Source organism: Pezoporus flaviventris, unplaced genomic scaffold, assembly GCF_033815535.1.
Source record: "Pezoporus flaviventris isolate CSIRO_AGI_PZ_B2104156 unplaced genomic scaffold, CSIRO_AGI_Pfla_v1 ptg000015l, whole genome shotgun sequence".
Taxonomy (NCBI): domain Eukaryota; kingdom Metazoa; phylum Chordata; class Aves; order Psittaciformes; family Psittacidae; genus Pezoporus; species Pezoporus flaviventris.
Window position 1 is genome coordinate 31,317,110 of NW_026892563.1, and position 6,335 is coordinate 31,323,444.

A 6,335-nucleotide genomic window follows, 5' to 3' on the forward strand; every position below is an offset into this window, starting at 1 on the left:
ATGCAAGGTAAAATTTGGGCCATTCAAGTTTATTTTGGTACTGATCCCGCCCTTGCACATGTCAGCTTCTGTCAGTATATTGCAAGGCAGAGGGCTCTGGTAGAATCAATGTTAGAGTAAAACGACTTGAAGAAAGTTTTCTTCACAAAAGATGCCCTCTCATGCCTCAGTTATTTGATTTGGAGCTGGCAAGTCTACTCCTCAGATTTTTTTTGCCTCCTGGAAGCAGCCCTAAGGGAAATACAACTAAAGCACAAAGATTCTTTTCAGATGAAGTTCCTTCTTCAGAAGTGTAACCTTTAAGTAAAAGTGAAAGTGATGTGGGGTTGCATGACTCGGGCCAAACGTACATGAATCATAACTTAGGCCATTCTGGTTGATGTTTAAAGCAAGTTTTGGTGCACAAGGGTTGGTTCATTTTCCCAAAGTTAATCTCCAAAAAGGCAAATTGCACTCGATCCAGTAAAGCAGGTGCCATATTGGTTGCCAGAGGGATGGGAAGTTTCAACAGGCATTTTAAATTGTGGATTGCTCTAACTCCATGTAGAAGTTTGAACTGTAAAATAGTGAAATGACAAAATGGCATGAAGTCCTGACATCTTCACCTAGAAGGATGCAGATAATTGAGTTGGACTGAGTTGCTGGAAGCTTATCATCTCCGTGCATTTTACAGCAAAATTAATGCACAGCCAGAAATCCTTGCATCCTGACAAAACCATGAACTTTATAATATAAGGAATCTAAGTGTTTCCTAGGAAGGTTTCAAGCAGGATATAACTTGTATGCAAGAAACACATTCTAACAGCTAGCTTGTCATACAGCATTTTACATGTATACATTTAGATATGCTTATATGTGCATGTATTCAAAGATAAAAAATGTGCAACTTAGTAAGAGGTGTAAACTATTACAAAGGATTTTAGGAAGTCTCTGTCTTGACTTTAAGCTCCCAGAACAGAAGCAACAGTGTGCAGTGTGTGCCTAAGGAGTTTTTCACGCCACAGGCAGACCCTCAAGCACCATAGCAGTACCGGTGTACTACTTCCTGATGTGGTTCACAACTGGCCACTGATCCCAAATAATAAGAGAGGGAGACAACAGACAGTTGCAGAGATTTAATCTCATTTAACCCAATATGATTTTTATTTTATATTTTACATATAAATTATTTTATAACATCAGAAAGACAGAGAAAATAGTTAGGTGCTCTTGGATTTCATTTTGGAGAAGTCATTTAAAACAAACATTTGGACTACTACCAGATAAAATGAGTATGAGTATGAGATCAGACCACCTGCCTTTGTAGAAGCTACTCCTTATAAATGAGTAGCTGAAAACTTCTTTGCTTCGTTGTAGGGAAAATGGAAGTACAATTATTAGAATACTGTATTTGCTACTGCATTGGGGCAATTATTCTGTAGCTCAAGTCTTGGAGCGTACAGTTAGATAAGTCTCCCTTTTCTCACATTTGAATCTAGAAGACATTGTCGAACGCCTTCAGACTGCGTAGGGGATAAAAGGCAATGATGGTTTGAAGCTATGTCATGCTAAGTAAACACCCACATGATGGGATGTATGAGAAATATCCTACACAGAGTTCTGGAAACCTTGAGAGGATTTTAGCAGCTCCTGCAGCTGTGTATATGACAAGATCTAAACCAGGAAAACTGTCACAGGTTGTACCTACAGAGCAGTACAGCAATATAGTGAAGTGCTACCTGACCTACCTTTAAACCATGCAACTGAGTAGAGGTAACAGTTTAGGCCAGAGCAGCATGAAGCTTAACATGGAGTACTTTACCATGGTTTTTAAGGCAGAGGCACATATTGCTACTCCATGAAAAAGAGCAGTATTTAAAATAATTATATCAAAGCTAGTTCGGATGTCTCACCAGACATAATCAAGTGACATAGCAGAAATATGGACATTTCCATCAACCCCTAGGGGAGGGTCTAAAAGAAATAGATTGACTTGTAGACATCTGATGAAAAACTCCATATATTTTAGTGGGATTGCTTTAAAAACTTCTAGTTTAAACCAGATCAGAATGCACCCCTTTTTGGCAGAGATATGTTCAACAGAAAAACAGATACAAAAAAATTCACAGCAGTGATTGAAGGTGGGATGTTTGTTACTGAAGAAAAAGTGTATCTGGGAAAGCTACAAACTAGAAGGCTTTTTTTATAATGCCTATACATGAAAAATCATTCCTAAAATCTTAATATGTTGCAATAGTTTTACTAGGGTTCACTATGTGAAAAAAATCCTCTATGGAGGAATTTCATCTGATTTGCAATCCACATCAGCATATAATATCTTTTCCAATATGTTTAGTGATGCATTCATCAAGGATTTAGGTGCTGAGATTTTTTGTGCAAGCTACATAACTGTGAAAAATTGTTTTCAGACATACACAGCATAATGCATGTGGGGGAAAGGGTATGGGAAAAAGCAAGAGTCGCCATTTGTTCCAGCAACAACAAAATTCCACTTAAGTAGTTATGGAAATTCTGTGATTTGAAAAAATATGGTAAAGAAAAAGCATTGTCATGTACTGGATTACTATCTGATATGCAGCTTTCAATGCCAGATCATCCTTTGGTTTTCCTATAAAAGAAAAATGTAGACATGATTAACTATATGCATGGTATCAGCATTAATATAAGAGTAAGTTAAGTGGTTCTGGATCAGGAAATGAGATTATAATGAGCTCAATGTGATTTCATTGAGGTAAAAGATATTTAAACTTGATAACTATTCATAAGAAGAATAGGTACCATGTTAGCATTCTGTTTCCCTGGAGGTGAAAGAGCCTTGACATGGCTGTTTCTCTCATTAAAAAGCTGACACGACTTTGTCCTATAGGATTTGCTGGCTTCACTAGAAAATTTGAAGCTATCTGACACGTGTGTTCTTCTACTCCTAATGGATGAACACAACTAATTTATTGTGTATCTATATACACAATTGAATCTCTCCACAGCTCTGTTGGAGAAGAAGTTTGCTAAACTGTGTTTAAAACAAATTTAAATCATAACTATTTGGCATAGGACTTTATAATTCAAGTTGCCTATCAACTTAATGTCAAGATATTTCATCAGTTAGGAAAAGGGAGCAGCTACAGGATAATCACACACATTGAACCAAATCTAAATACACTATAATTGTACCAAGTCCCTTTTATTGAACAGGTTCTAAATTATTTGATGAAGATGCTGCAAATTGGATTCTACCTAGACTTGGCAGTTAAAAATATTTCTAATTATTTAACTCAATTTCACTTCTCTCTCCAATGAAATAAGACCTATATTGACCCCAAAACCTAAGGTATTAAAATATTGAGTGGATTTGCACATACACCTATAGACAGCTATTACTGTATCTAAAATTAATTAGTTTGGAGTGGTGATCAGTGAGATGTATGTTACAGTTTAAAAATAATTCTCAGAACATATTATGTTAAGTCATACCTATGCACAAAATTCAACCTTAGAATAGATGTAAAAAGTCAATATTAGTCTGAAGAAAAAAATCCAGTAATTTTCTTGCCACTTTATATTTCTGTGCTCCCATAGATGACCTTTCCTGGTCTCAGAGCAATTTCTTGGGAGGATGCTGTTCGGAATATACAACATGAAAAATGCTTTCTAGATGATCATCTACTTTAAAAAGATAAGCAGACAAACAAGGAAAAAATATTTCCAAGCATTTTGACAGAACATTTGAGGAACATTTGAAGACAGGTTATAATTAGAATGGTCTGACCTTCCCCAGATTGTGAATACTTTCCAAGTGTGCAACTTCAGTGAGGTCTTCTGTTGTCAGCTTTTGTTAGGATTTTCCAGTAAAATTAATCATGTATCAAAATACTAAGAGCATGATAAAGGAGGCAGTTGTGGCAGCTGAGTTATGGGCTTGCAGGCTTCTCCAGTGGCTGCTCTTTGCACCTTGTACTCTGCATCCCCAGGCTGCCTGCCCTTGCTGTCACCCTGGTAGGGGATTCCCAAGGAAATTCACAAAGCTGGCAACAGGGAGAAAGGATGGAGGCATTTGTTAGATGCTGACAAATCTGACTGTGTTTCCACTAGCTATCATCTTCAAATATAGATGCAAGACAGGCTGAATTTTGTCTCTAGAGCTTTGGGCTGAAAGCCTGAACTGAACATAGACTGAAATTTTAATGCCACAAATACACAGCACAAGGAACACTGCATATTTGCAGTTTACATAATTATGTAACCAAGTCTTCAAGAAAGAACTATAATATTACTAATTCCTATAAGCTTAATGTTTATAGCTGAGGTTTAAGGAAAAACAGAATTTGGAGTTGACAAACAGTTCTGGAGGAGAGCGAATGCAAAACAATTTTTCTTAAGCTTGTTAAGGACTGTTACTTTATTTTTGGTTTCTCCTCTTTGTGTACCTGCCTCTTCTGTGTTAATGTTATCCAGCACTTCTGCAGAAAACTGATCTCCAAGCACTAACTCCTGACCTTCTCACCTCCTCCTCTTCCTCATCTGTCTTCTGTTTCCATCATTTTTCTGCTTAATTATAAAGACATTTTACTATCTGGTTCTACTTGTACTAGCAATGCTTATGACAATGTGTTGTTCTTCTGAGCAGCATCCATGAATAGCACAAATGTCTTTCTCTTGTATGGCTAAATGTTCAATCCAGTTCTTGGAAATAATTTTTCTCATCGGTATGAATGTTTACTGGGTGAAGCTTGAGTCCACTTGAGTCAAGTCACTGGACTTCCAGCAGACATCAAAATGATGTAATCTTCAGCGACAAAAGGACACAGGAAGGATTTTTGGTTTTCCTTTTTATGTTTTTTGCATTCCTTTCAGTGCTTACCTAAATGCAGCAGAAAGCTGAATCATCTTTTGTTCCCTTCAAGTGATTACACTACACAATTACATTGCCGTTTATAATATGAAACTTCTCCTGTTAGGAGAGATACAATCTATCCTTTAGGGAAGGATAGAAGATAAATGTGTTATCTAGAAATTTAAACTGCAGGTCATACTTAGACTTAGTCCATAATAGAACTATTAATTTTACCTACTCTGCTTAGAATTGCTCGGGTGGGGGGTTTTTGGTTGGTTGGTTCACTGATTGATTCTGGGTTTGTTTTTTTTTTTGTTCATTTGTGCTTTTGGTTTTGTTTTTCAATCCAAGAGGTACATGAATTTCCAAATAAATATTATCCAGAAATTTCTAAGTCATTTACTAATCAATACCTAGACACTGTGTGAGCATCCTCCTAAACTTATGTAAGACATGAAATCTGTTTTATTGTAGGTCAACAAAACAGCATTCCTATTTAAGATTATATTTTCAGAAATATTTTTCCTTCCAGGATGTTCATTTTTCAGTGGTACAATTCTATTTTCAGCACCTATATTTCCTCACTTTGTTCTAGTGTGGAGGCAGAGATGTTGGGACGTCCATTTGTTAACACAGACTTTCATAATCCTAAAAAAGCCTGTTTTAAGTCATCAAAGCTCCCTCTGAGTAGAACTAATCAAGCCCTATTCCATGGAAAGCACCAACATCTTAAAAAATGTTTGTTCTGGTCCCTCATAAAAAAAAAGAGAATTCATGATATCTCAGTCAGAAGGAAAATTCTGAAAAGCTTAAGAAAATCTCAGTCCCCCTATCCTATGTACTGACTTGAAATAGGATACTCAAGTTCTTCAAATCACTCTGGGACACGCAGAATTCTGGGGTTTCCCAAAACCAGAAGAGTCCCTCACTGCTGAGTAGGGAAGTTAGAAATATTGAAGCTTAGGTTTCAAGAAATCTTTTGTACTTAATTGTTTCACCTTTTTGATTATGTGTTCTAAACTGTGCTGCCAAATAAAATAAAATTGTGAAGTAGAACATAGACCAAAATGATATTTAAATCCACGGCTCTGTTTCCATTGCGTCTATGATATCAAACTTCAAACAAGTGTGAATAAGAAAATCAATTAAAGCAAGTTAGAACACAGTAATTTAGAAGCTAATCTCAGAATTTTTATATGTTTAAAACAAAACTTACCCTTTTGATGTCTTTCCAAACCAGACCTCAGAGGCCTAGAAGAAGAATCATGTTCTCGTCATTAACATTCATTAAGCATCAGTTATTAAAAAAACTAGCTTGCTAATAATACCTGGCAATTGACTGTACTGGTATAAAATCTTGCATTTATGAAGTTTGAGTGTAGCAGATTCAGATTCCATGATTAGCATATTCCCACAGTATCATTACAGCAATTTCTAGAGGAATAGTATCAATTATATTTTTTACAGTAGCCTTATATCTCATTTTTCTCAGTAAGAAATGACA

The 6,335-nt window shown here is 36.1% G+C and overlaps 1 long non-coding RNA gene across 1 annotated transcript; it reads right to left on the reverse strand.

Annotated features, from left to right (window-relative positions):
- Positions 1 to 1,209: 1,209 nt before the first annotated feature.
- On the reverse strand, positions 1,210 to 6,084 carry LOC133269173 (uncharacterized). The gene is made up of 3 exons (XR_009743352.1): positions 6,048 to 6,084; positions 3,767 to 4,022; positions 1,210 to 2,608 (listed from the first exon to the last, which is right to left on the reverse strand). It is a non-coding gene; the product is annotated as an uncharacterized LOC133269173 (long non-coding RNA).
- Positions 6,085 to 6,335: the final 251 nt, after the last annotated feature.